This window comes from Propithecus coquereli, unplaced genomic scaffold (assembly GCF_000956105.1).
Source record: "Propithecus coquereli isolate 6110/MARCELLA unplaced genomic scaffold, Pcoq_1.0 Scaffold459, whole genome shotgun sequence".
NCBI classification, from domain to species: Eukaryota; Metazoa; Chordata; class Mammalia; order Primates; family Indriidae; genus Propithecus; species Propithecus coquereli.
The window spans coordinates 1,755,989-1,765,963 of record NW_012150385.1 but is presented as its reverse complement, the minus strand read 5'-3'; positions in this window follow the sequence as shown (position 1 = coordinate 1,765,963).

Sequence of the window (9,975 nt, the reverse complement as noted above, 5' to 3'; positions counted from 1 at the left end):
TGAGACAAAATGTAAAGATCTTTATTTGAATGATATAATGAATTAAAATAACACACCTCTAACAACTGTGTGTTATAATAAAGAAGAGGGAATAAATTTATTAAGCTTCACTTTCTTCAAAAGAACATGTTCCTCTTATGCAAAATAGCACTTGGGATCTTGTAAAAGTCTTCATTTCATTATACTTTTTGTCTTCAATTCAGTAATCTATTTCCAGAGTTTATGATTTGTCTTTTGTTTCTGTTCCTTTTAATGCATGTTATTGTTTTCCCCACCATTATGCATAATTACATATACAATTTGATGCTTTTATGTGGGGACTTCAAAAAATTTACAGGAAATTCTTCTTCTTTTTTTTTCCCCAAGGACAGAGCCTCATTCTGTCATCTAGGCTGGATTACAGAGGTCTAATCACACCTCACTGCAACCTCATACTCCTGGGTTCAGAAGATTGCCTAAGCCTCCCAAGTATCTAGGAGTACAGTCACATGCCACTGCACCTTGATAATTTTTAGAATATCTTGTAGAGATAGGGTCTCACTATGTTGCCCAGGATGGTCTCCACATCTTGGATTCAAGCAATTCTACTCCCTTGGCCTCCCCAAATGCTAGAATTATAAGTATGAGCCAGAGGCCCTGGCAAAAAAATACTTACTATATAAAAATACATGTATTTCAAATATTTTACACCAAAATAAACTCAAACTAACTTGTTATAACACATCTGAACAGAATCTAGTTTGAAGCACTAAGAGTTATATCAGTTTGAAAGAACTATCCAAGCAGCAACATGAAGTCTGCTAAAATTGAAGCAAGAAAAAATATTAACTTTGTGATCAAGATTGTGTGGAAGAACGGTGAAATCATTTAGGATTTACAAAAAGTCTATGGGGATAATGTCCCCCAATGCAGCAGTTTACAAATGGATAACTTGTTTGAGGAAGGAATGAGACAATGTTTAACATGCAGCCTGCAGCCGCAGACCATCTACATCAATTTGCAAGGAAAAAAAAAAATCATCTCATGCCTTAATGGAAGAGGACTGATGATTAACACTAGAAATAATATCTAAGAACACAGACATCTCAGCTGGTTCAGCTTACACAATTCTGGCTGGAAAATTAAAGTAGATCAAACTTTCCACTTGGTGGATGCCAAAACCATTGCACCCAGATCAGCTACAGACAGGAGCAGAGCTATCGATGGACATCTTAAACCAGTGCGATCACGATCCTGAAGCATCTCCTCAAAGAACTGTAACAAGCATTGAAACGTGGCTTCACAAGCTCATCAGTGGCTACCCAGAGAAGGAAGCACAAACAAATCAATGGCTACCAAGAGGAGGACGCACAAGCAAATCAATGGATAGCAAGAGAGGGAAGTGGTCCAGTCAAAGCAAAAGTAGATCAGGGGAGAGGAAAGGTCCTGGGAACAGTTGTTTGAGATGCTCAAGGCATTTTGCTGGTTGACTTTCTGGAGGGCCAAAGAACAATAACATCTGCTTATTGTGACAATGTTTTGACAAAGTTATCCAAAGCTTTAGCAGAAAACACCTGGGAAAGTTTCACCAGAATGTCCCTCTTCACCACTACAATGTTCCTCAGTCCTCTCATCAAGCATGCATAGGTCATGAGTTTTAATGGGAAATGATTTAGTATCCCTTTTAAAGTTTTGATTTAGCTTCTTTTTGTTTTCTAATCTTAAAAAAGTGTTTAAAGAAATCCAGCGTGGTGGCTCCTGCCTGTGTTCCATGTAGGAAGGAGGCTGAGGCTTGAGGATCACTTGAGCCCAGGAGTTCAAGACCAGTCTGAGCAACACAGAGAGACCTCTTTCAAAAAAAAAATATCTATATAGAGCACCAATTTTTCTTCAGTAAATGATGTAAAAAAGACTGAATTGTCATGGTTAAATTCCCAGGACCCTCAGTTCTTTAGGGATGGACCAAATGGCTGGACACTTTGCTTACAAAAGTGTCATGAACTTCATAAAGCTTATGTAAGATATCTTACGAAGAGCAGTTTACATTGCAAACCTCGTGCTGCTTGGAATGCAGGTGTCCTTGTTCCTCTGTAAACATAACTGGTATATTTCACTAGCATAATGTCCTCCAGGTCCATCCGTGTTTTTGCAAATGGCATTTTTTTACGGCTGAATAACCTTCTATTTTATACGTATGCCACATTTTCTTTATCCATTAATCTGTCAAGAGCCACTTAGATTGTTTGCATTATCTTGGCTGTTATGAATAATGCTGAAATGGACATGGAAGTGTAGATGCCTCTTAGGGATGGTGATTTTATTTTCTTTGGATATATACCCCAAAGTGGGATTACCAAATCATAGACTAGTTTACTTTTAATTTTATTTGCGGACCCTCCATATCATTGCCCATCCCATGAACAATTTGTAAGTGTTCTCTTTTGTCCATATCCTGGATAGCGCTTGTTGTCTTTTACCTTTCTAAGAAAAGCCACCTTAATAGGTGTGAGGTGATATCTCATTGTGGTTTTCATTTGCATCACTCTGATGGTGAGTGGTGTTGGGCACTGCATACCTGATATACCTGTATACCTGCATACCTGTATACCTGATGGCAACTTGTCCATCTTTCATGGAAAAATGTTCATTCGGCTCCTTTTCTAATTTTTTCAGGTAAGATTGTTTGTTTTTCTGCTATTTAGTTTAATGCTTTTCTTAAATATTTTAAGTATTACCCCCTTATTGGATATGTGGGTTGCAAATATTTTCTCCCATTCCTTCGGTTGTCTTTTTATTTTGTTGGGTATTTCTTTTGCTGTGCAGAAACTTTTTAGTTCGATGCAGTCCCATTTGTTTGTTTGCTGTTGTCGCCTGTGCTTTTGGTGTCATATCCAAGAAATCATCGCCAATACACCAGTGTCATGAAATCTTACCCTGTGCTTTCTTCCAGGAGTTATGTTTTCAGGTTCTATATGTAAGTCTTTTATCAATTTTGTTTTTTATGCATGGTTTAACAAATAAGGGCCCAATTTCAATTTTTTGTATATAGATATCTAGTCTTAGCAGTACCATTTATTGAAGAGACTATTCATTCCCCATGTGTATTTTTACTCCCTTTTCAAAAATTAGTTGAATGCATATGCATATATATTTCTTATATTTTATATTTTGACCACTTAATCTTTAATTGCTGTGGTATTTACTTTGTTAATAGTGTGAGGTGAAAACTAAATGTTTATCTTGACACTTATAGTGCCTGATTCCAGCCTCATTTGATGAGATGCCTGTTCTCCCTACTTTGACTAAAATGCCCAAATTTAATCCTTTATTCTCATTTTATACACTTTCATTCAGGAATTTTATACATAATATTTAACAGTATATTAGTGATGCCTAAATCTTTCTCTATCCTGATAAACAAGTTACACTTTTACTAGCACAAACCAAAAAACTTGAATAATCCTAGACTATAATCATAATCTCACATTCTCCAACGAACCTAACAGGAAGTACTTCAGAATGTGTACAGTATGTGACCACTTCTCCCTACTTCCACTGGGTCCTCACTGGTCTGGACCATATCTCTTATGACAATGCCTGCATCTGCCTCCTGACTGGGTTCCTGCTGGTTTCTCTTCTCTAAATTTACTTTCCCCTCATCAGTGCCATTAGTCCAAGTTTGAAGAACATGTTCATCATTTTAATTGAGGTAAATGTGGTGTCCCAACATGATGGGGCAGAGAGGAAGAGATCATAATTCCACGTAGTTGTGTGGTCATGTGTAGGCCAGTTTTCCCAAAGCACCCACTGTGCATAGTTTCAACCTCACAGTTCCAGGGATTCTGTGTAACACGACTGGCCACCTGCATCTAAAGGTCTAGGTGTTAAATGACCTTTTGCACATTCTATTCTGAGGTCGGATCCAAATGAAGTGTCACCTTCTTCCCAACGCTTTATGTTCTTCATTTCCTCCACCGGGTAATATCTTCTCTTTCTCATGACTCTAAGGTCCTTTGTCATATGACAAGAGGTCATTGGCCATCAATTTCTAGAATACCGTAGTCTGCCTCTTCCTAACATTTTCAAATTTGAGGCTGTTCTTTCTGATGGGATCTCACTTCCTATGTGGCTTTCTCTCTCTCTCTCTCTCTCCCTCTTCTCTTCTTCCTGTCCCTCTCCCTCTTTCTTTTTGGTTTTTACTCAAATGTCATGTCCAATGGAGCCAAAGATATTTTTTTCTCAAGACTTATAATCAGAAAGACAGGCAGTACAGTGATAAAAAGTACATAAATTATAAATCAGAAAGTTCCATGAAACAAGCCATCAAGATGTTTTCATGAAGAATGATGGGGTCAGGGCAGAGGGTGGGGAAGACCAACTTTAGAATGGTATTAACTCGTAATCCCAGAACTGATAAATGACTGCATGCTGGCCTTACGAAGAGATGGAGGGAAAGTGTTCTAGACATGGGATTAACAAAGGCAAAGACCTAAGGTGCAAAAGAGCCCAGTATATTCAAGGAATGGGCAGAAGAGGGAGGAGAAGTCAGCAGGGCTAGACATTCAGAACCTCATGGGCGGCTGGGGGCAGTGGCTCACGCCTGTAATCCTAGCTCCCTGGGAGGCCGAGGCGGGCGGATTGTTTGAGCTCAGGAGTTCAAAACCAGCCTAAGCAAGAGCAAGACCCCGTTCTCTACTAAAAATACAAAGAAATTAATCAGACAACTAAAAATACATAGAAAAAATTAGCCGGGCATGGTGGCACGTACCTATAGTCCCAGCTACTCAGGAGGCTGAGGCAGAAGGATGGCTCGAGCCCAGGAGTTTGAGGTTGCTGTGAGCTAGTATGACGCCACGGCACTCTAGCCTGGGCAACACAGTGAGACTCTGTCTCAAAAAAAAAAAAAAAAAAAAAGAACCTCATGGGCAATGACAAGGTGGAGCCAAAATTTTGATTAAACACTGCGTCATCTCCCTCTCACTAGGAAAACTAAGCAAGATTTGTGTCCTATATTTATATGCATTATATTCAAGATTCTATATCTCTTTTCTGTCTTGTGACTGTTTTCAGAATAATGGGCTTTGGAATGTCTATTTATTTGACATTTCCATCATTAATCATGGTCTTTTGCCTCTTATCTACAATGAGTATATTCAATTTTGTTACCTGGAGTCTCTAAGCTAAATATTATACATAAAACATTAAGACGGGTCATGCAGAATGTCTGGTGGTTGTAGATCCACAGAATTGCAATCACGAAAATTACCAAAATAGGGTTTTTATTTGATATTAAGAAATTATGTATATTTTGTTAGGTATGATACCAGTATTCATATTAGGTTTTTAATCCATTAGATACTGAAATAGCTACAAACTAAATCATACGATATGCTCTATTTGCTTTAAAATGCTACTAGAATAATTGAAGTTGGTCATTGAAAACAATGGCAAAATAATGAAAATTGTGGAAGTTTTGATTGATAATAACTGTGATATGTTTCATTATATCATCACTCTCAAATGGTTTCGGGGAAAAGTTCTTCATATTAAAACTTGAAAATTTTCTCTAATTTTCAGATTGTTTCCAAAAAGTTTACCAAAAATAAATAAATAAATAGAATTGTGAACAACCTTAGGCAAACCTATTTCCATGAGGAAAGATCTATGTAAACCAATGCTGAAAATTAAAACTATATATGTTTGATGGCACTAGAACAATTGTAATACACCCAAACACTGACAACGACCACAGTGCCTGCACACCAAAATGATGTGTGACTAAACCTAAACCTATTGTTAAGGAACCCACCAGGCGGGTCGATGTTGCCCTCAGCACAGAAAGCCAATTACTGAGACAGTGAGGATTGTCAGGAGGAAAGGATTTATTTCCGGGGATGCATCAACAGGGAGGAGGAGGTTATGAATTGTCTAAAATCTGCCTCCCCGACCAATAGGGCCAGGGTTTTTCTGCAGACAAAACGAATAATGCATGGGGGCGTGAGCGTCACTGTGTGTCTGGGCGGAGTGCGGAGCACGCGGGCACAGTGGGAAATCATGCTTGTACATATGTCCCAGGATCCAAAACGTCAGATAAGTCCCTCCCAGAGTGGAGATTTTAGTATTATAATAAACTAGGGGTTAATATCGGTCGTTCTTTCAGCTTTGTGCGCAGGCTCAGTTGGTCTTCGGGCACAGTCTGTGGAGAAGTATCGCTTGTCTCGTCTTCCCCGGACACACAGTTGGTGTGAGGCTTTGTAGGAGGCTCCGCTGTTCCTGGGGGAAAAAATCTCAAAAGCAAATGCATCAGTACAACAGAACGTTACAAAGTTCTGGTTAGCAAATTTTGCTAAAGAGCTCCCTATTTTCTGCCTCTTTGAGACTGTAGCAGCTAAGTTCCCAGGACTGAGAGAAATTTTGCTATCAAGGCCACTTAGAGCTGCCAGCCGCAGCCATAATGTGAACACTGAAACTCATTTAAAATATGGGGAACTAAAAACATTATTCAGAAAAAATTTCCTTGCTTATAAAACCAGCTACACTGTCACTCTTTATAGTGATAAAATTGTAAAATACAAATAAGCCATAAATGAACTCCACTGAAGTACCAAAGGCAACCTGGTTGCTTGGCTGCTTAAACAGCTGACATTAGGGCAGTGTGAATATGTCAAACTAAATACTATACTTTCATTTGCAAAATACCCTTAAAAGATAAAGAGGCCAAGAAATATTGAAAACACTATATAAATTTTCATGAGATACGTAAGATACAAGAATATTTTCCTTTAATATAAAAGATATCCACATGCACGTATGTAATGGGAGACAATTATAATGCCACAGGAACAGCCCAGTCATAAAATGTTATCTTTCAGCTCATGTAATTTTTACTTAATATTTCTGCATATTCTCAGGTGCTTTCTAAACTAGATCCTGAGATTAGACTTGACACATCTGTAGATTCTAGAGAAGATCTTAGACTTGACTCATGTCTAGATTCTAGAGAAGAAGCTATACAGCAATCAGTTTCCAATTCAGAATCATCTGCAAAGAAAAATAAAGAATCATGTTCTTTATCTAAAATATGTCATAGTTAACTAAGTGGAAGTCAGTAAAAAAGAGTTGAGAATTTTATCAGTGTTAACAAGAATCAACAATATGTATGCAAAGCTACAATATAAAATGACTATTAAATAAAATTTGTCCATACTTGTGCATTGAATTAATTATCATTGTGGTTAAGTGTCAGAGCTTCTTTTCTCATTCTTTACTAATTTAGTCAACAACTTAGCGCTAAGGTGCTATCGGAAGCACTGGAATTACAAGGTGACGATGGCACGGTGTGCTGTGACCTGGAAATCACACAGGCCGTTTCCATATAGAGTCCTAGACACCGTGACAGGTATAGAACAGGGCACCATTGGAACACACGGAAGGGACTTATATTCGTCAATGTTGCAGGCTTTATGGTGGAGGTTACATATAAGTTGATCCGTGAGGGACAAGGAACAAGTATGGCAGATGGAGGGAAGCAGCAAATGCAAAGAGCTGGAGGTGAGGAGGACACTGGGGACGTCTCAGTGGTCTGGTTCGGCCAGATGCTAGAGCAAAGGGGCAGAGCACAGTGCGTGGCAAGAGATAAGGCCGAGAACATGTACAAGAACCAAATTGACAGGGGTGTTTTTATTCCATGCTAAGGAATCTGGAACTTTTCCTGAGGGCAAAAGTACACCAGTGACAATGTAAACGACTAGAGATTTGAAATGTACCTGTCAAGTGACTGCCTATCAACTGTAATTTCTCAGCTAAGTGCTAGTAGGCGAGCCTTCTGGCCTTAAATCGCCATAAACCTGAGAACGGTGCCTTGGTTTTCTGAGAATAGTGTTGGTGCGCGGCCTGACAGTTCCACAGGAGTGGCAGAGTGAGAAAGTGTGGAGCCAGCAAAAAAGAGACACACAGACTTCTTGAGTTTTTTTAAAGCTACGGAACATGATGAATTAATGAGGCATAAGTATACTCTCCACAATGAATGTTTATGTTTTCATACCTTTCGTTAAGTGTGTGTGAGGAAAATAATTGAATGTAGTATCTGAGAAAGCCATGGAAGGGAATCACATTGGCTATTTACCGCTGAATTCAGAAATCAATAATTAAGCTAAATTTCACTCATAATGTTGGCAACATACCCTTTTCTAGTTTTGCAATCGTGTTGTTTCCAACTTCTGCTGCATCTGAAATAAGTGAAAGATTTTTTATAATGTTCAACAAGAAAAATTATCATGGGAATGATACATCACTTGCAAAATGTGACCTTCAATGAACCCTTTCAGAGACCTCACCTAACTTGGGGATTGCTTAAATAGAAAGATAATCACACAAATGAAATAAAATTCCTATTTGTTTTTAGATAATAGAGAACATGTATGTGTAATGCTCAGTTTTTAATCAGATAGAAATTACAACTACTAATTTTCTATTGAATATACATCATTTCAAAAGGGCGAACATTTTATCTTAGTATAAACAAACAATTCAAGTCATATTTTGCAATGAATGAATTTCTTCATAGTTCTTAAATTCTGCACTTTATGAAAGTTCATTCAGGTGTTTCACTTTAATGCATATTGCCTTGAAATGAACTTCCCATTTTCCACCTTCAGAAAATTAATATTTTAAAGTATGTCTTATGCTATTAACTTTTCAGCACAGAATCTTAAATACGCACAGCAAGTAAGTGGCACCGTCATAAAATCATGTGATGGTTCCACTGGCATACGATTGAGTAAAATATTATGCTCTCTGTATTGTGATTAACATTTCTTATTCACATGGACACAAGGATTTCAGAAGATTTGCTTGAAAAACAATATAGATTAGAGCCATTTTCAAAACTAGTTTGAATCATGACTTTCTAGAATTTGAAATAAGGACAAAATATATAACTCTTTGATTGTAATTTTGATTTCTTTTTCAGAAATTATTATAAATTTTGAGACATCTGACTAATTATAGTTACAGTTCTTTACTTAATTAGGAAATAGTGAGAATATTTCAAACTATATTGCAAGTGTTCCCATCCAGAGTGTTCTTATCTAAATCTTTTTTTTAAGTGAACAAGTTTATTAATATAGCAGGATAAAAAAGTTAAAAATGCATAAATAAATATGCTTCATAAACAACATTAATAACCCCTTGAAAGATGTAATGGAAGAGAAAATACCATGGAAACAAAAATAAGATTATGTTACTTAACAAGAAATGTTCAAAACCTGTATTAAGAAAACAACAGCAATTATAAAACACTCCTGAAAGGCACATATGCACATTTGAATAAATAGAAAGATATACTGTTTAAGACTCATCGCCAAGATGTCAGTTCTTTCTAAGTTAAACATTTAATTTATCCCATCAAAAATACAAACAAGCTGTTTTACTACAGCTAGACAAGTTAATACCAAAGTCCATATGGAAAAATTAAACAAATAATAACATATAATTATAGTTATAAGAATACAGTAAAAAAAGGCCTGCAAAGGAAGAACTAATCTTACCAGATATCAAAACATGTAGCCATGCCTAATAACACACACTAACACATGAATAGACAGAAGACCAATGGATGGAATAGAAAGTATAAAAGTACACTGAAGCACGTATGGAAATTTATTATCTATAAAAGGAAATATCTCATTATCAATGGGAACCAAGGAGTTTTTATTTTCTATTTTTTTTCTTATTCCAACATGTTCTTTTTTTTTTTTTTATTTCAGGGTATTGTGAGGGTACAAACATTATGGTTACACTTTATGTCTTTGCCTCACTCAAGTGCGGGTTAACGGCATGCCCTTCCCCCACTACAGTCCTCCCCGTGTCCTTTAGTTGCGGATTTACCCCCCATCCCCCTAATCCCTGGAGAATATTTCTGCCGTGTGATCACCCTAGTGTTGATCAGTTAGTACCAATTTGATGGCGAGTACAAGTGGAGCCCATTCTTTCGCT